General features: G+C 45.9%; 1 non-coding gene across 1 annotated transcript; it reads left to right on the top strand.

The window, feature by feature from the left end:
* The first annotated feature begins 15,264 nt into the window (after positions 1–15,264).
* On the top strand, positions 15,265–15,403 carry LOC119929360. The gene has a single exon (XR_005451487.1). It is a non-coding gene; the product is annotated as a small nucleolar RNA SNORA7 (small nucleolar RNA).
* Positions 15,404–20,442: the final 5,039 nt, after the last annotated feature.

Genomic DNA, 20,442 nt, shown 5'->3' on the forward strand with positions numbered 1-20,442 from the left:
TGTGGTCTGAACGATTTTGTAGGAAAATCATCTGGGCAGCAGAGTGAAGTATGGACTGGAGTGGGGAGAGATAAGAGGCAGGGAGGTCAGCAAGGAGGATGATACCATAATCAAGGTGGGAGAGAATAAACGCTTGGGTTAAAGTGGAAGCAATCTGGATGGAAAGGACTGGGTAGATTTCAGCGATGCAGTGAAAGTGGAACTGGCGGGATTTTGTAATGGATCGAACATGTGGGTTGAATGAGAGAGAGAAGTCAAGGCTAATGGCCAAGGATGGTCAATCACCCTCCCCACCTTCAAAAACTTATTGAAGGCAGATCTCCTCCAAAAGGCCTTCCCTGACTAAGTTTCCTCTTCTCCCATTCTCTTCAGTCACCCTTGAGCTTGGATTGTTCTCTTAATTCATCCATCCCTCAAGTCCACAGCATGCGTGTACATGTCTGTAATTTCTTTACGTGAATGTCTGTCTCCCCCTCCAGACCATAACTTCATTATAGGCAGAATACGTATCTACCAACCCTGTTATATTTTACCCTCCTCAGTGCTCAGCACAGTGCTCTGCATCTGGTAAGCACACGATAAGTACAATTGATTGATCCACTTCTTCTGATGTGCCTGGCTCCAATCCTCTTCACTACCTGTATTCATAAATTGTAAGCCCTTCAAGGGACACAGCCCTTGTCTAACTGTCACCTGCTTACTACTGCCCAGGGCTTAGAACAGTGCACTGCACACAGTAAAGGCTTAGTCAAGATCATTGCTGCTGCTACTACCACTACTAGGACATCTGGATCGCACTTACCCACCACGGGATCACCTCTGAGTAGTAGCATGGCCTAGCAAAAAAGTCCAAGCCCAGGGGTCAGGGTACCAGGGTTCTAATCCTGCCTCTGCCACTTGCTTGCTCTGTCAACTCGGGCTTGCTTAACTTCTCTGGGCCTCAGCTTCCTCATATGTAAATGGAGGTGAGAGACCCATTCTCCCTCCCCTTAAGACCGTGAGCTCCAAGTGGGGCAGTGGGCATTTGATGAGCATTTACTATGTGCCGAGTACCATTCTAAGCACAGGGGTAGATACAAGGTCATCAAATTGGACCGAGTCCATGGCCCACATGGGCCTCACAGTCTCAATCCCTATTTAACAGAGGAGGTAACTGAGGCACAGAGAAATCAAGTGACTTGTTCAAGGTCAAACAGCAGACAAGAGGCAGAAGCAGCATTAGAACCCAAGTCCTCGGCTTGTGCTTTAACTGCTAGGCCAGGCTGTATCTCTGCTACTGGCAGATATATTCCCTGCCCACGTGGAGCTTACAGTCTACAGTCTAAGCTACTCTTGGTACGTGACAAGGACTTAACCCTATCTGTTCCTGGGAAAAATCTTTCTTTTTCTTTTTTTTTTAAATCTAAATTCCCTTGTTAAGAACAATCTGGTGAAAAAAAGAAAACTGAGAGAGTACTGCTGGACAGGGTGCTGGGTGAACCAAGGGAGATGTTTCTTCCAAAGATATCTTACTCCAAAGGGTATTCTTTAATGCTCAGCTTTCCTCTTGAGCGCCGTGTGCCCAGAGTGTGCTGGGCTGGGCACTTCCTGGATGCAGTGTGACTTAGTGGAAAGAGCATGGGCTTTGGAGTCAGAGGTCATGGGTTCAAATGCCGCCTCCACCATTTGTCAGCTGTGTGACTTTGGGCAAGTCACTTCACTTTTGTGTGCCTCAGTTACCCCACCTGGAAAATGGGGATTAAGACTGTGGACCCCCCGTGGGACAACCTGGTCACCTTGTAACATCCCCAGTGCTTAGAACAGTGCTTTTCACATAGTAAGCACTTAATAAATATCATTATTATTATTAGAATGCTTACTGTGTGTCAGGCACTCTACTAAACACAAGAGGGACGATAGACCTAATTGACTTTCTAAAGGAGCTTATCGTGTGCAGGACAGTGTACTGAGCTCTTGGAAGAGCAAAGTAGACATGATCCTGCCCTCAAGGAGTTTACAGTCTGCATTCAGAGCACTGAACTAAACACTCGAAAGGTGCTGTAGTTGATGAATGTGATCCCAAGCCTCAAAGACCTTACCGTCTACTACATGTGGGGCATTGTACTGATCACCTAGGAGAGTGCTAGAGAGCCAGAAAACACTATCCCTGCTCTCAAGGAGCTGACAGTCTAGCAGGGGAGACAGAGGGGAGGCTAGGGCATTCAAAACAGTGCTTCAGAACTGGAACCTCAGCTGTTCATACAAGCATCATCTCTAGAACCAGTGGATAGAGTGGTGGTGTCCTTCTGCCTGCAGGTCAAGAAAAAATGGGCAGGCAACTTGGCCTAGTGGCAGAGTACTGAACTAGGAGTTAGAAGGATCTGGGTTCTAATTCCAGTTCCACCACTTGTCTGCTGTGTGACCTTGGGCAACTCACTTAACTGCTTTGTGCCTCCATTACCTCATTGGTAAAATGAGGAATATGATTGTGACCCTTATATGGGATAGAGAAGCAGCGTGGCTCAGTGGAAAAAGCCCGGGCTTTGGAGTCAGAGGTCATGGGTTCAAATCCCGGCTTCACCACTTGTCAGCTGTGTGACTTTGGGCAAGTCACTTCACTTCTCTGGGCCTCAGTTCCCTCATCTGGAAAATGGGGATGAAGACTGTGAGCCCCCCGTGGGACAACCTGATCACCTTGTATATTCCCCAGCGCTTAGAACAGTGCTCTGCACATAGTAAGCGCTTAATAAATGCCATTATTATTATTATTATTATATAGTGACTGTGTCCAACTCAATAACCTTGTGTCTATCCCAGTGTTTACTACAGTGCTTGGCTTATTATGGTGTAGTACAGTGCTCACTGTGTAGTAAGCTCTTAAATACCATAATGACTATTATTATCGTCTGCTAGGATACGGATACCTTGGTCTCCAGTCTCAGCTAGGTGACAGCGAATACGGCCTTGGACCGATGGCATTTACTGAGCGTTTACTGGGTGCAGAACACAGAACTAAGTGCTTGGGAGGATGCATTCCAGAGATGGTACATGTGTTCCCTGCCCACAACCAACTTACTGTCTAGAGGCTAACTTGCACTTTTGAGCCTTCTGTGCTTAGCACATTTGGGCAATCCCATCTGCTAACTGGAGCTACAAAGTTTAAGGCAGCAAAATGTATATCTAAAAAGCAATTCTCAATACATAGAGCACATAAACTGATGGCCTCAACATGGGTGTACACACCCACACACACCATACTAAGGCCTCAGCCTAACAGGGACATTGTGTGGACAAACTGAGAGATAACTGACAGGAAAACATGGTGGGATACTCAATACATTCCTTTTGGTCAAAGCCCAGAGGAAGAAATAATAATAATAATGGCATTTGTTAAGCACTTACTATGTGCAAAGCACTGTTCTAAGCACTGGGGAGGGTACAAGGTGATCAGGTTGTCCCACAGGGGGCTCACAGTCTTAATCCCCATTTTTTTACAGATGAGGTAACTGAGGCCCAGAGAAGTTAAGTGACTTGCCCAAAGTCACACAGCTGACAATAGGCGGAGGTGGGATTTGAACCCATGACCTCTGACTCCAAAGCCCGGGCTCTTTCCACTGAGCCACGCTGCTTCTCAAGAAAGAAACTGTGTTGATGTACCGGTCCTGAGAATTTTGCAGAAACACCTCCCCCGGTGCCCAGGAGTAGGTTAATAGTATGCTTATTCAGAATATTCAGAAGTAGCTTGGCCTGGTGGAAAGAGCAGAGGCTTGGGAGTCAGAGAACCTGGGTTCTGATCCCAGCTCTGTCACTTGTATGCTGAGTGACCTTATGCGAGTCACCACTTCTCTGTGCCTCAGTTCCCTCATCTGCAAAATGGGAATTCAAACTGTGACCTCTAAGTGGGAACGGAACTGTGCCCAACTGGATTATCTTTTATCTACTCCAGTGCTTAATAAAGTGCCTGGAACACAATATGTGCTGAACAAATACCACAGTTATGATTATCATTATTATTATTATTACTTTCTGTCTCCCCCTCTAAACTGTAAGCTTGTTATGGGCAAGGAACTTGCCTGCTAATTCTGCTATATCGTCCTCTCCCAAGCGCTTAATCCAGCGCTCTGCACATAGTAGGTGCTGAATAAATACCACTGATTGATTGACCATAAGCTCATCCTCTAGACTGAAAGCTCTTTGCGGGCAAGGGGCGTGCCAACCAACTCTACTGTACTGGCCTCGCCCAAGCACTTAGTCCAGTGCTCTGCACATAGTAAGTGCTCAATAAATCCCATTGATCAATTGATTGATCGATCATCTGGGACAGATTCCATTTCAGAGCTCTCGGGTTAAGGATTGCAGCCCGTCCTCTCTGCCTGAGCTTCCACCTTCTGCAACGTTTTTTCTCTCCGACTCTGGTGTTAGACATGGGAGCCCAAGGCCCACCTCTGCCTTGGTGCCCAGTGGGAACTCCGACAGCCTCCTCGAATTTGAATCGCCTGGTACGGAGGATTATCCATGCAATGTCTCAATCCATCAGTAGTATTCATTATTCATTTATTTCAGTGTCTGTCCCACCACCTCTAAACAGCGAGCTTATTGTGGGCAGGGAGCGTGCCTGCCAACTCTGTTGCATTGTACTCTCCCAAGCACTTAGCACAGCGCTCTTCACATTCATTCATTCATTCAATTGTACTTATTGAGCACTTTCTGTGTGCAGAGCACTGTACTGAGCGTTTGGGAAGTACAAGTTGGCAACTTAGAGAGACGGTCCCTACCCAACAACGGGCTCACAGTCTAGAAGCTCTCAATAAATATAGTATTAATTATGATAGTTGTGGTATTTGTTATGTGTTTACTATGGGTTGGGCACTGATCTAATCACTGGGGTAGGTACAGGCAAATTTGGTTGGATGCTATCCCTGTCACACATGGGGCTCACAGTCTTCATCCCACTGCACAGTGTGGGAACTGAGGCAGAGAAGTAAAGTGGCTTGCCCAAGGTCACATGGCAGACTAGTGGTGGGGCCGGAAATAGAACCAACGTCCTTCTGACTCCCGGGCCCGCACTCTATTCACTGGGCCACATTGCTTCTCTTACAATTGATGATGATTTTTTGAGAGCTTACTGTGTGCCAAGCACTGAACCAGGTGCTTGGGAGAGAATGACACACAAAAAAGTAATAAGTAATGATAATAATCGTGGTATTTGATAAGCACTTACTATGTGCTTCTAGACTGTGAGCCCGTTGTTGGGTAGGGACCGTCACTATATGTTGCCAACTTGTACTTCCCAAGCGCTTAATACAGTGCTCTACACATAGTAAGTGCTCAATAAATATGATTGAATGAATGTGTCAAGCACCATTCAGGTTGGCTACAGTCCCGATCCCAAATGGGGCTCACGGTCTAAGTAGGAGGAAGAACAGGGATTTAATCCCCATTCGATAAGCAGGGCCTAGCAGAAAAAGCACTAGCCAGGGAGTCAGAGGATTGAGAATTGGATTGAGAAGCAGCGTGGCTTAGTGGAAAGAGCACGGGCATGAGAGTCAGAGTTCTAATCCCTGCTCCACCATTCATCAGCTCTGTGACTTTGGGCAAGTCACTTAACTTCTCTTTGCCTCAGGTACCTCATCTGTAAAATGGTGATTAAGACTGTGAGCCCCACGTGGGACAACCTGATCTCCTTGTATCTATGCCAGCGCTTAGAACAGTGCTCGGCACATAGTAAGTACTTAAATATACCATCATTATTATTATCATTATTATTATTACTGCATCAGCCTTCTCGCTGACCTCCCAGCCTCCTGTCTCTCCCCACTCCAGTCCATATTTCACTTGGCTGTCCAGATCATTTTTCTACAAAAACATTCAGGACACATCACCTCACTCTTCAAAAAGCTCCAGTAGTTGCCCATCCACCACCACATTAAGCAAAAACTCCTCACCACTGGCTTTAAAACACGCCACCACCTTGTCCCCGCCTATCTCACCTCGCTTCTCTCCTTCTACAACCCAGCCCACATGCTTCGCTCCCCTGGTGCTCACCTTCGCACTGTGCCTCCATCTCACCCGTCTCACTGCCGACCCGTAGGCCGCATCCTGTCTCTGGCCTGGAACGCCCTTCCTCCTCAAACCTGACAATTCCTCTCCCCCGCTTCAAAGCCTTATTGAAGGCACAGCTTCTCCACTAGGCCTTTCGAGACTAAGCCCCTCCTTTCCTCATCTCCCACACCCTCCTGCTGCGCCCCAACTTGCTCCCTTTGCTCTTCCCCCATCCCAGCCCCACAGCACTAATATACATATCAAAAATTTCTTGATTTGTATTCATGCCTGCCTGCCCCGCCCCCAGACTGTAAGCTTGTTGTGGGCAGAGAATGTGTCTGTTTACTGTTGTATTCTACTCACCCAAGCACTTAGTATAGTATTCTGCACAAAGTAAGTGCTCAATAAACAAAACTGATTGAATGAATGAACAAGGACTTTGTCCAGCCTGATTAGCTTGTATCTACCTCAGCACTTAGTACAGACATCTCCTGGCACACAGTAACCACTTAGCAAAATACCAAAAAAGAAAAAGAAAGTGGTATGTGGGTTTCACTCCCCTGAAATAAGCAGCTGTGATCTCCATCTCTAAAAGGCTAAAGGAGGCTCTGGTCTCCAGGAATCCAGTCAAGCAGGAAATGAACTACTGTTGGGACAACAGTTCCCAGCAGTAGTGATAGTAGTTCCTCTCTACACTGTAAGCTCTCTAGGGGCAGGGAAAGTGTCTGCTAATTCTGTTGTATTGTACAGTTCCAAGTGCGTAATACAGTGCTCTGCATGGATTAAGTGCTGAAAAATTCCTTTGATGGATGGACAGAGCGGCTGTTCCATCTCTGCTTCAAGGCTGTCCATCACCTCACCCCCTCCTACCTCACCTCCCTTCTCTCCTTCTACAGCCCACCCTGCACCCTCCGCTCCTCTGCAGCTAATCTCCTCACAGTGCCTCATTCTCACCTGCCCCGCCATCGACCCCCGGCCCACGTCATCCCCCGGGCCTGGAATGCCCTCCCTCTGCCAAGCTAGCTCTCTTCCTCCCTTCAAGGCCCTACTGAGAGCTCACCTCCTCCAAGAGGCCTTCCCAGACTGAGCCCCTTCCTTCCTCTCCCCCTCGTCCTCCTCTCCATCCCCCCCATCTTACCTCCTTCCCTTCCCCACAGCACCTGTATATATGTATATATGTTTGTACATATTTATCACTCTATTTATTTCTTTATTTATTTATTTTACTTGTACATATCTATTCTATTTATTTTATTTTGTTAGTATGTTTGGTTTTGTTCTCTGTCTCCCCCTTTTAGACTGTGAGCCCACTGTTGGGTAGAGACTGTCTCTATATGTTGCCAATTTGTACTTCCCAAGCGCTTAGTACAGTGCTCTGCACATAGTAAGCGCTCAATAAATACGATTGATTGATTGATTGATTGACAGAAACTTTGAGGTGACTGTCTTCAAAAAATCGATCCATAGTATTTACTGACCGCTTACTGTGTGCAGAACCCTGTACTAAGCGCTTGGGAGAGAACAATAATACAGAGTTGGTAGACACATTTCAATCAATAGTATTTATTGAGTGCTTACCATGAACGGAGCACTGTACTATTCACTTGAGAGGACAATAGAACAGAGTTGCTAGACACATTCCCTGGCCACAAGGAGTTTACAGTTTAGAGGGGAGAAAGACATTAATATAAATCAATAAATTATGGATTTGTGCATAAGTGCTGTGGGACTGAGGGAGGGGTGAATAAAAGGTGCAAATCCAAATGCAAGGCGGAAGGAAATCTATCTTCTCCGGTGCTTGGCAGAGTTTCTAGGCACAAAGGAAGTGCTTAATAATTACCATTATTATTGTCCATACCTTGCTTCTAATGCAAACACATGGGACAACTGTGGGGAGTAGGGACACACACACTCACAACAACACCACACACCCCAACCCCTTCCACGAAGCACTTATTTGCTCATCTTTAAATTCCATGTATCCTCAAGAGTTGCAATGAATCGGAAATGACTCGACGGTGCTTGATAATAATGATAATCATGAAAAAATGAACTGAGGACATACATCAGTATTCGAGTGCTTGCTGAAGAACCCAGGTGACGTCAAAAAGGGTTTCCACCACCGATAGAGATTTAGATTAAATATCAATCAATCGATGGTATTTGTTGAGCATTTACTATGTGCAGAGCACTGGACTAAGTGCTTGGGAGGGTACAATACAACAAAGTTAGCAGATATGTTCCCTGAAATATAAAAGGAAAGATTCCTGCCAGTGGGGTGGATGGTGGTTAAATTTTCCTATGAGAGCCCCAGGGTTGGGGGCTAGTATTTGCTTCTTTATTCGGGAGGGGGTTCACACACCTTTTTTTAATGCGGTATTTGTGAAGCATATAACTAGACAAGAGGCACTGTACAAAGTGCTAGGGGTGATACAAGCTCACAGGTTGGACATAGTCCCTGTCCCCTGTGGGACTCTCAGTCTTCATCCCCATTTTACAGACGAGGTAACTCAGGGAAGAGAAGTGACTTGCCCAAGGTCACACAGCACACAACTGGAGGAGGCAGAATTAGAACCCACGTCCTTCTGACTCCCAGGCCCATGCTGTATACATAAGGCTACACTGCTTCCCTACTTCACTTGAGGAAAAAATAAATATTTTAAAAAACCCCACTTACTATGTACCAAGCACTGAACTAAGCACTGGGGTAGATACAAGCTACATATACCCCATTCACTGATTGACTGACAAGTATGAGGAGCAGGGCTGGGCAGGAGGCACTGCTGGAACAACATCACAGACTTTACCTTTTTCTTTTGTTTGTTTTAATGGAATTTGTTAAGCGCATACTATGTGCCAGGCACTGTATTAAGCCCTAGTGTATATATAAGCTAATTAGGTTGGACACAGTCTCTGTCCCACATAGAGCTCCCAGTCTTCATTCCCATTTTATGGATGAGGTTACTGAGGCACAGAGAAGTGAAGTGACTTGCCCACAGTCACACAGCAGACAAAAAGTGGTGGAACTGGGATTAGAACGCAGGTCCTTCTGATTCCCAGGCCCAGGCTCTATCCACTAGACCACACTACTTATTTTGTTCACATAGGCTTGATCTATTTAAGGGAAACAACTGGAGAAATTCCATTTATTGGCTTAGGAAGTACATACAGAGTGAACTGATCAGGGATGATATGTCTCTAACATGCCTGATCCCTCAGGGGCAATATTTTCTTCTTTTGAAGGAGTCACCGGATGGGATGTGTTAAATCATTTTTCTTTCAGTCAACCTCAAAAGACATGGGTTGGATACCTACCTTTATTGGGCAGCTAACCTTAGGATAATGGCCTTTCAGGATCATATATTAATGACTGGAAAACATTTTATAGGAGACAATAGCCCGTTAATTTGGAAAGTCAATTCAGATGTTTTTTTTTTCCTGATTTAATTTGAATAAATAAATGAGAAGCAGCATGGCCTAGTGGGTAAAGCATGGGCCTGAGAGTAAGAAGGACCCGGATCCTAATCCCAGCTCCACCACCGGTCTGCCGTATGATCTTGAGCACATCATTTCAGCTTTCTGTGCCTCAGTTACCTCATCTATAAAATGAGGATTTTGACTACGAGCCCCATGTAGGGCATGGGCTGTGTCCAACCCGACTAGTGTGTACCTACATTTAGTACAATGCCCGGCACATAGTAAGCACTTAGACAAATACCATAAAAAAAAATATTGGCCAAAGACTAATTTCAGGATCCCATATTCAGGACTGGAATAAATTTTATATGAGAACAATAGGGCTGTCAATTTGGAAAAGGAATTAAGATGGGATTTTTTTTCCTAGCTTCATGTGAATAAACCTTGGTCTGACAGTGTTCTGGAGAGGGAGGCCACCCTGAGGGCAGCCAGTAGGTGGCGGTATGGCTCAGTAGAGTGACAAGAGGAGGACCTGAGTTCTAATCCAGCTGGTTGTGGGAGGGCATGTGTCTACCTACTCTGTTCATTCATTCATTCAGTCGTATTGATTGAGCGCCTACTGTGTGCAAAGCACTGTACTAAGCGCTTGGGAGAGTACAATATAACAATAAACAGACACATTCCCTGACCACAATGTACCCAAGTCTCCCAAGTGCATAGTTCAGTGCTCTGCACGCAGGAAGTTCTCAATAAATACAATTAATTGATCAGGATTTTTTTTATCAATGTCTGTCTCCCCCTCTAGATTGTAAACTCAATGTGAGCAGGACACATGTATACCACCCCTGTTGTATTGTACTCTACCACACCCTTGGTTCAGTGCTCTGCACACAGTAAGCACTCCAAAACCACTATTGATGATGTTAATTCATTCATTCATTCCTTCAATCGTATTTACTGAGTGCTTACTGTGTTCAGAGCACTGTACTAAGTGCTTGGGAAGTACAAATCGGCAACATATAGAGACAGTCCCTACCCAATAATGGGCTCATAGTCTAGAAGGGGGAGACAGACAACAAAACAAAACAAGTAGAAAGGTGACAATACCATCAGAGTAAATAGAATTATAGCTACATATGTACAAACATACACAAGTTCCGTGGGGAGGGGAAGGGGGTAGGGCAGAGGGAGGGAAGGGGGGCTCAGTCTGGGAAGGCCTCCTGGAGGAGGTGAGCTCTTGGTAGGGCTTTAAAAGGAGGAAAAGAGCTAGCTTGGAGGATGTGTGGAGGGAGTGCATTCCAGGCCAGAGGTAGGACTTGGGCAGGGGGTCGACGGTGGGACAGGAAAGAACAAGGCACAATGAGGAGGTTAGTGGCAGAGGAGCAGAGGGTGTGGGCTGGCCTGTAGAAGGAGAGAAGGGAGGTGAGGTAGGAGGAGGTGAGGTAGGAGGGGGCGAGGTAATGGAGAGTCCTGAAGCTGAGAGTGAGGAGTTTTTGCTTCATTCGAAGGTTCACAGGCAACCACTGGAGATTTTTGAGGAGGGGAGTGACATGCCCAGAGCGCTTATTTAGGAAGATAATCCGGGCAGCAGAGTGAAGTTTAGACTGAAGCGGGGAGAGACAGGAGGGTGGGAGACCAGAAAGGAGGCTGATGCAGTAATCCAGTCGAGATAGGATTTGTCGGTTCAAACCTGCGGGTCGGTCTGTAAATGCAATGTATTTGTGCGCCTGTATAGAGATAAGTACTGTGATATATAAATATAAGATGGTGTGTATAAGTGCTTGCATAAAGTAAAATAAAGTGGTATATATGAATGTCTGCATAAAGTAAAATAAGGTTGTAAATGTACATGTGTATCCGCCTTGCCCTGAATAATGTGTTTCTTCCATGTCTCTCCGTGTCCATATAGTATGAAGTAACATGCTCTGTCTGTTAAAGTGTGTGTACAAAGAAAAAAAATAATGTTTCTCTCTCTCTCTCTCTCTCTCTTTTAAATGGGATAATTGCTATCGAGACAGATATCAGAAAATCAGCTTAATTGATTTCAGCTGTGATCTCTCTTTTTCTCTCTCTTGCTCTTTTCTCATATTTCTTCCCAAATTTCAGTCCAGCCATCCCTGTAAGCCCCACCTGGGACATGAACTGTGTCCAACCTGATTATCTTGTAACTACACTGTAAGGTCAGTGTGGGCAGGGAACATGTCACCAACTCAGTTACATTGTAGTCTCCCAAGTGTTTAGTACAGTGCTCTTCACACAATAAGTGCTCAATAAATACTATAATCCACCCCAGTGCTTAGCACAGTTCCTCACACACAGCACTTAACAAATACCATTAAGAAAAAGGAAGGGGAGGGGGTAAATGGAAACTTCTGCACTTCCCCACATCACCTAAGCACTTAGGTATTCGACTATGGGAGCACTTATGTACAGATCATTAAACTTGATGGTTCCCACCTACTTGTTATGTTAGTGTCTGTATTACCCAGCTGGACTATAAATCCCCTGAGGGCAAGGATCTTGTCTACCAACTCCACTGTGCTCTCCCAAGTGCTTAGTTTGGTGTTCTGCAGAGAGAATGTGCTCAATAAATACTATGGATCGATGGATTACTTGATTGAATATCATCATGAGATTTCCCCAGACACCATCTTCAGGTCGATTTTCCATCCCCCTGGCAACCGGGTCTGTGGGAAGGGAAGCAAGGAGGAGTCAGAAGCAGGGAGGGAGAAACCTAGAAAGCATTAACAACTCTCTTGGTTCTATTTCTCTGGTTTCTCTTACTCTCTCTTGGTGCTCTTGGCTGCTCTCTTGCTCCTGGCTTGGTGCTTTTACTTGCTGTCATTTATCTAGTCAAGAGGGAAGTGCAGCTATAAGCCTCCTTCACTAATGGACAAGCCCACTAGCTCCTCACTGTAACCCTTTTGTGACTAACTACCTACCAAGTCCTAGTTTTGGGGATCAATGCCACAGGCAAGGGTGTCCTTTCATGCCCCATTCTGTCTTCCCCACTCTGCTTGACCTCCCTTCTCCCTCTTACCGTTTCATTTTCTGATCTCCGCTGCCTCTTTCTGGTCACTGTAAAACTGTCCCCCATCCTGCTTTTGGTGATAGACAAGGATGGTATCTCTTTTAGTAGTTTCTCCTCTTTCATTTCGATCCCTTAATTGCCATTCCCAAAGCTCAGGAGATTGTTGAGAACCTTATCCCTCTCTAGGCTGTATAATCAGGGAATGTGTCTGTTATTCTGTTACACTGTAATCGCCCCAATGCTTAGTACAGTGCTCTGCACACAGTAAACCCTCAATAAATACGATTGATTGATTGGGCAAGGAATGTGTCTACCAACTCTATTTTATTATACTCTCCTAAGCATTTAGTACAGAGCACTGCACACTATAAAGTGCTCAATAAATGCCACTGATTGACTTTTAATGCTGTCAGAGTCTTCCATCTGGGTTTTTCATTGAGGCATAAAAACTACTTCTGAAGACAAGTGAGCCATTTAAACCCATATGTCAACTCAGAAAAGCAATGTGACCTAGTGGAAAGAGCACAGGCCTGAGATTCAGAGGACCTGGGTTCTAATCCCAGTTCTGCCAGTTATCTGCTGGGTAATCTTGGGCCAGCCTCTTAACTTCTCTGGGCCTCAGTTCCCTCATCTGCAAAATGTGGGTCCAATCCCTGTTCTCCCTTCTACTTAAATTGAGCGCCCATGTGGGACCTGATTATCTGTTATCTACCCCAGCACTCGGAACACTGCTTGACACATAAGTGCTTAACAAATACCACAACCATTATTATTAACAATGAAACACTAAAGATAAATTATATTCCGTAGGTGGTTAAGCCTGTCCTTGGAGCCAGGTGGCTCAAGGCGACAATGCAAACTCCCTGGTAAATGGAAAAATGGACAGAATCCCTCAAGGTTCAAAGTTCCAGTGGGCAGAGGGGCCCTGTGGTCTGTGGTGCTCAGTGATGGGTGGGGAGGTGGGGGTCCTTTGGGTCCATGGCCCTTTCAACGTGCCGTCTTGCTCTTCCTGAAAGAGACTTCAAAGACCCTCCTCTCATCCCAGGATAGCAGGGATAGCTGGAGGGTGGGGGTGGGGGGTGCTGTCTATACCAGCATGGTGTCTGTGCTTTAGTGCTGGAGCCTAGCCGGCTGTGAAGACTCAAATTACAGTTGTCTTCCACAGGGCCAGAACTGAGAGGATTAGGTAGGCTTGACCCCTCCAGTTCTCTCCCAATGCCCAACATCTGGCCCCAGGGGTGCCATCCTGCTGAGGGTTTGTTTCTAACCGCCTCCTTCCTGGGGTCTTTGTCTGGGAGCCAGGCTTTCTAATAATAGCTCTAGCCTTTGTTGGAGCTCACTATGAGCCAAGCACTGTGCTACACACAGACATAGTTACATGGTAATCAGGCCTGATGCAGTCCTTGTCCCATACGGGGCTCACACTCTAAGGGACAACAAGAAATTAATCCTGGGAGTCAGGGGACCTGGGTTCTAATCCCAGCTCCACCATGGGCCTGCCTGTGTTGTGACTTTGGGCAAGTCACCTAACCTCTCTATGCCTCAGTTATCTCCTGATAACTGTGTGGAACGGGAACTGTATCTATCTTGTAGCTTCCCCAGCTTTTAGGACAGTGCTTGACACATAGTAAGCATTTAACAAATACAGCAATAGTGTTTTTTTACTCCCCATTTTACACTTGAGGAAACTGAAATACATAGGAGTTAAGTGACTTACCTAAACTACACAGCAGGCCAGTGGCAGAGGTCCTCTGACTCCCAGGGTAATGATCTTTCCACTAGCCACATTGCTTCCCAAAAGAGGAGGGGCTTGGAGAGGGGAGAGAGGACTAGGAGGAAAAGATTGAATGGAGAGTTAAAGGGCAACATATAGAGGTTTGCTAGGGAATCACGGAAAAAGGTACTTACTCCCTCTATACCCCCTGTTCTCTGAAACATCTCTCTTTGGGACTTGGGCTAGCTTTGGGGAAGGAAAGGGGGAGGCATAGATATTCAATTCTATATGCTGGCCTCTGGTGGAATGTCTCTATCCTCATAAAGGGTCTGGGTTAGAAGTAAGCCTGGATGTACCATGAGCCTGAATCCTCCTGAGGTGGGAATGTCATTGTCTCTGCATTTCCATCTGTCCATCTCTGGGTCTGTCAGATTCCATCTGTGAATCTGTCTCTGGATCACCCTGTCTCACGTCTTGGATTCCATGTCTAGTTGTCTCTGGAGGTCTCTTTTAAGCTTGTCTATCTCTGCCCATCTGCCTTTGTGCTCTTCTTTACTGGGGGCTGAAATCACCACAGGGCCATCAGGAGTTACTTCTGGAATCTCTACTCCTAGGTAGAAATCTTGGACACTACCTGTGTCCAATCTGCTCAGTTCCAGAGCCAGAAGGCTGAGGATGTCGATTTTCACGATTTGGACATAGCAAGGATCAACTGGAACAAACTATCAGGATCCAAAGAGGTGTTTACTGTACTAAGGGGTACAAAGCTTCCTGGCTTCTGCCACTCTTGGTTTCACAGTTTAACTAGGCAAAAATCCCTCCTCCTGGGGTCATTTTGGGATTCAATCAATAATCTTTACTGAGCACTTACTATGTGCAGAGCACTGTACTAAGTGCTTGGGAGAGTACTATGCAACAAAGATGGTAAAAACATTGCCTGTCCACAACAAACTTATAGTCTAGAGAGGGGACAGGCATTAATATAAATAAATAATTTATAATGAATAATTTAGAGATATCCTTAATAAAGACAGATAAACATAGACAAGCCTTTAATAAGTATCATTAGTACTACTGGTAACACCTCTCAGGATCACATCTGGATGAATGAATGAATGAGTACCAGTCTTGGCTACGAGAGGAAAAGTCAAGCAGAGGCATACCTATTCCATTCCTAGCTTGGGCAGTGGCTAGCAAATGGAAGGCAATCTGCTACAAGTCAAAACTCACCTCTGCTAGGAAGCAGTGGCTTGGGAGAGAGTTGAAGGTGGAGACTCAAGGTTACTGCATGGAAGCACTGTGATAAACCCTAAGATTGCACACAGCCCTTGTCCTACCTGGGACTCACCATTTAAGGAGGAAGAATAGATATTTTTTCCCCACATTACAGATAAGGAAACTGAGGCATTTCCAGCCATCATTCAATCAATGGTATTTTGTGAACACTTACTGTTGCAAAGCACTGTTCTAAGAGCTTGGGAAAGTACAATATAGTAGGCAGAGTCCCTGCCCTCAAGGAGCTTACATCCAATCAATCAATCAATCAAATCAACCATATCTATTGAGCACTTACTGTGTGCAGAGTACTGTACTAAGCACTTAGGAAGTTCAAATCAGCAACATATAGAGATGGTCACTACCCAACAACGGGCTCACAGTCTACCAGGGTGAGACAGACAACAAAACAAAGGAAGTAGACAGGTGAAATTCAAGCAAATTCAAGCGGGTGGATTTGTTACAAATATACACAAAATTAAGGGCAGAGGGAGTGCTGAAAGGGTTGAGGGAATGTCATGGCTGGAAAGTGGGGTGGGGGGTAATTAATCAGGGGGTATAGCCTGGAGGAGGTAACTTTGAAGGTGGGGAAGAATATAATTTCTGAGGTGAGGCGTCCCGCTAGGTGAGGGCAAAAAGCACGGGTAACGGGATGATGGACAGGGAGACGAAAGAAGGAAGGCAGAATTACACTTATTCCCCGACTAAGCCCCCCTTTTCTCTTCTCTTACTCCCTGTCACATCACCCTGACTTGTTCTCTTTTTTCATCGCCCCTGCCCCAACCCCACAGCACTTATGTACATATCTGCAATTTATTTATATTAATAGGTGTCTCCCCCTCTAGATTACAAGCTCATTTTGGTCAGGGAATGTGTTTGTTTATTGTTGTATTGTACTCTCCCCAGCTCTTAGTACAGTGCTCTGCACATAACAAGTGCTAAATAAATACAGTTGACTGATTGATTGAATAACTATTCATCTTTTCCCTTCCTCCCAAATTCACAAGAACCTAACCCCGATCCAGTCACTCAGAAATTGGCATCCCAGCTGCCCCAGCATCACGGAGGAATTCTGGAGAAGAATGGAAACTATTAGAGTTGGAGCAGAGAGAGGCCCGGCCCAGCCGACTTGGGGTAGAGAGAAAGCCATTTCCACACCCGGCACATAGACTTCTTGACTGATAGGCTGTGTTGGGCAATGAAGTCTGGAGTAAAGAAGGGGGTGGAGGGTTGTGGAGAAGGATTGCACAGGCTGGAGACCAGTTGATAAATTATTGTGGTAAATTAGCAGCCACACCAGTGCACTTCCTCTCCCCATTGCCTCATGTTTCACAGTGTCCCTGCCGGTGGCACTGAGAGTTCGACCTCTCGTTGAGGCTGATGGCTGTGATTTAGGGCCCAACTCCGAGAATGCCACAGGAGGGCAAAATCTACACTAGAGAGATGTCAGAGACCCTCTCGCCTCCCAGAAACTTTCCCGGAGCCACGGGGCAAGAGATGAACCATACCCCACTAAAATCAGTTTTCCACGGCTTGACATTTGGACCCAGTTTGGGGCAATGGGGCCCCCATCCCTGTGTCCTGTCCCTCAAGGCCAAACGGCATGCCCCAGCATCCAGGAGGAAATTTTAGGACCCCTATCTCCCTCCCTCCCCCACCGGAGTCTGCACCTCTGCAAGCTGAGAAGTCCCATAGGCCTCTGCAACGTTGGTCTTAACGTTCTCGTGCAGAGTTCTGGAGGTGTTTGAAGATCTACATGGTGACGGGACATAGAGCACCTCCAAAGTTTTCATTTTGATCTCAGGCAAGAAACAGAGAAATGAGAAACATTGGAAAGAGCATGGGCCTGGGAGTCAGGAGACTTGGATTCTAATCCTGGCTCCACCACTTGTCTGCTGTGTGACCTTGGGCAAGTCACTTAACATCTCTGGTCCTCAGTTTCCTCATTTGTAAAATGGTGAGTTAGTACATTTTCTCTCCCCTACTTCAACCTTGAGCCCCATGTGGGATAGGGGCCATGTATGAACTGATTCAGTATTATAGTATTGTATATACTACAATATAGATAGTATAGATATATTACATTATATTATACTATAGATAGAATTGTATCTACTCCTGCACTGGTACACAGTGGAAATTTAACAAATACCACAACAATTATTTCCCCCAGTTTGGCCAGTGGCCTGCTGTGGGACTTCAAGAAAGTCAATTAAAAGCTCTGGACCTTAGTTTCCTCCTCTGCTAAGGAGGGATTATAATTATAATAATCATAACAGTGGTATTTGTTAACTGCTTTCTACATGCCAAGCACTGTTGTAAGCACTGGCATAGACATGAGGTAATCATGTTAGACACATTCCCTGCCTAACACGGGGCTCACAGTATAAGCAGGAGGAATAACGGGGATCTAATTTCCATTTTTCAGATAAGGAAACTGAGGCATGGAGCAGTGAAGTGACTGGCCCAAGATCACACAGCAGGCAAGTGGCAGAGTTGGGATTAGAACCTTGGTCCTCTGACTCCCAGATGCGGGCTCTTTCCACTAGGCCAAGCTGCTCCTCTTCCTACCTCATAGGGATGTGGTGAAGATTAAACGAGATCATTGGTGTAAAAGTGGTTCCAGAAAATAAAAAAAACTCAATACAAATCCAAACTTACTATTTGCACGTTAAATGGGATGCCGGAAAGGGAGAGGGCTGCCTGCAGCATAAAACAGGCTTCCTATCCATCCCCCTGCACGACAACCCCTACTAACTACTGTCTCCCTAGAAGATTGGCTCCCAGGGGGCCAGCTGGGAAGGAGGGTGGGGTCTCAATCAATCAATCATCAATCAATCAATTGTATTTATTGAGCACGTCCCAGAGAAGCAGTTTGGCCTAGTGGATAGAACACGGGCTAGGAAGTTAAGAGGACCAGGGTTCTAATCCCAGCTCCTCCATTTGACTGATGTGTGACCTTGGGCAAGTCACTTAATTTCTCTGTGCCTTGGTTACCTCATCTGTGAAATGGGAATTAAGACCGTGAGCCCCATGTGGGACATGGACTGGGTTCAACCTGATTAGGTGGTGTCTACCCCAGTGCTTACTACAGTGCCAGAAACATAGTAAGCACTTAACTAATACCTTAACTGTGTTGGAGGGTAGGCTGAGGGGCAGTGGAGGCTGATGGGCATATGTTGTTGTCTTATGCTGTCAAGTCATGTCTGACCCATAGAAACACCATGGACATATCTCTCCCAGAATGCTTAACTTTCATCTGCAATCGTTCTGGTAGTTTTCTTGGTAAAAATACCAAAGTGGTTTACCATCGCCTCCCTCCGTGCAATAAACCTAAGTCCCTGCCCTCGACTCTCTCTGTACCGCTGCTGCCCAGCATAGGTGAGTTTTGACTTGTAGCAGATTGCCTTCTACTAGCTAGCCACTGCCCATGCTAGGAATGGAATGGCCAGGCCTCTGCTTGACTTTCCGTCCCAAAGTCGAGACTGGTAGAGTACTGGGAACTCTCCAGGTGCTATCCTGAGAGGTGGGTAGGTGTACAGTAGTAGTACTTCTACTAGCAGTAGTAGATGGAGCAGGAGGAGCAGGAGGAACAGGAGCAGAGATAGTCTCTACCATCTGTGCTGCGCTCTCTCAAGAATGTAGTACAGTGTTCTGCACAGAGTAAGCACTCAATAAATACCTCTGACGAATGGATAGAAATGGTATCACTTAAGCACCTCTTGGGTGTAATGCCCTGTACTGAATACTTGAGTCAATAATAATTGGGAAGCACTTACTATGTGGCAAACACTGCACTAAGTGCTGGGGTAAATACAAGATAGGCAGATAAGACAAAGCCCCATCCGACATAGGGACTACAGAGAAGCAAGAGACAAGTTCCCTACAAGCAAGGAGTTTATGCTTTAGGAGGGCAGAAAGATATCAAAATATTTACCAATACAGAAATCAGAATAAATGATTTATTATATTCATTCATTCAATTGCATTTATTGAGTGCTTCCTGTGAGCAGAGCACTAGGTACTAAGCACTTGGGAGAGTACAACAATAAATAGATACATTCCCCACCCACAACGAACTATACACTTATACACCAGTGATGAGAATGGGTTGAAGGATTGATTGGATTTAGGAAATCGTATTGGAGAATATGGGATTTCAGGAGAGCTTTGAACATAATAATTACGGTATTTGTTAAGCGCTTACTATGTGTCAGGCACTGCACTGAGCGCTGGGATAGATACAAAGATGATTGGGTCCCACATGGGGTTCTCAGTCTAAGGAGGAGGGATAATACAAATTAAACCCCCATTTTGCAGATGAGATGACTGCAAGGTTAAGTGATTTACCCCATTGACAAAGCAGGCAAGCGGGAGACCTGGAATTAGAATCCAGGTCCCGACTCCCAGGCCCGTGCTCTTTCCACTGTGCCACACTGTATAAGGATGGGGACAACTGTGGACTTCAGATGTTGGGAGGGGTCTCAGGCTCAGGGAACAGCAGGAGTGAGGGGAATGAGGTGGACATTCCCTTATCCTCTTATCTCTCTGGTCGTTCATTCTCAGTCTCTTTTGCAGGCTCCTCCACCCCCTCCCATCCCCTTACTGTGGGGGTTCCCCAAGGTTCAGTGCTAGGTCCCCTTCTGTTCTCAATCTACACTCACTCCCTTGGTGACCTCATTCGCTTCCACGGCTTCAACTATCATCTCTACGCTGATGACACCCAGATCTACATCTCTGCCCCTGCTCTCTCCCCGTCCCTCCAGGCTCACATCTCCTCCTGCCTTCAGGACATCTCCATCTGGATGTCTGCCCGCCACCTAAAACTCAACATGTCCAAGACTGAACTCCTTGTCTGCCCTCCCAAACCCTACCCTCTCCCTGACTTTCCCATTACTGTTGACAGCACTGCTATCCTTCCCATCTCACAAGCCCGTAACCTTGGTGTCATCCTCGACTCCGCTCTCTCATTCACCCCTCACAT

The sequence above is a fragment of the Tachyglossus aculeatus genome, chromosome 5 (genome assembly GCF_015852505.1).
Source record: "Tachyglossus aculeatus isolate mTacAcu1 chromosome 5, mTacAcu1.pri, whole genome shotgun sequence".
Lineage (NCBI taxonomy): Eukaryota > Metazoa > Chordata > Mammalia > Monotremata > Tachyglossidae > Tachyglossus > Tachyglossus aculeatus.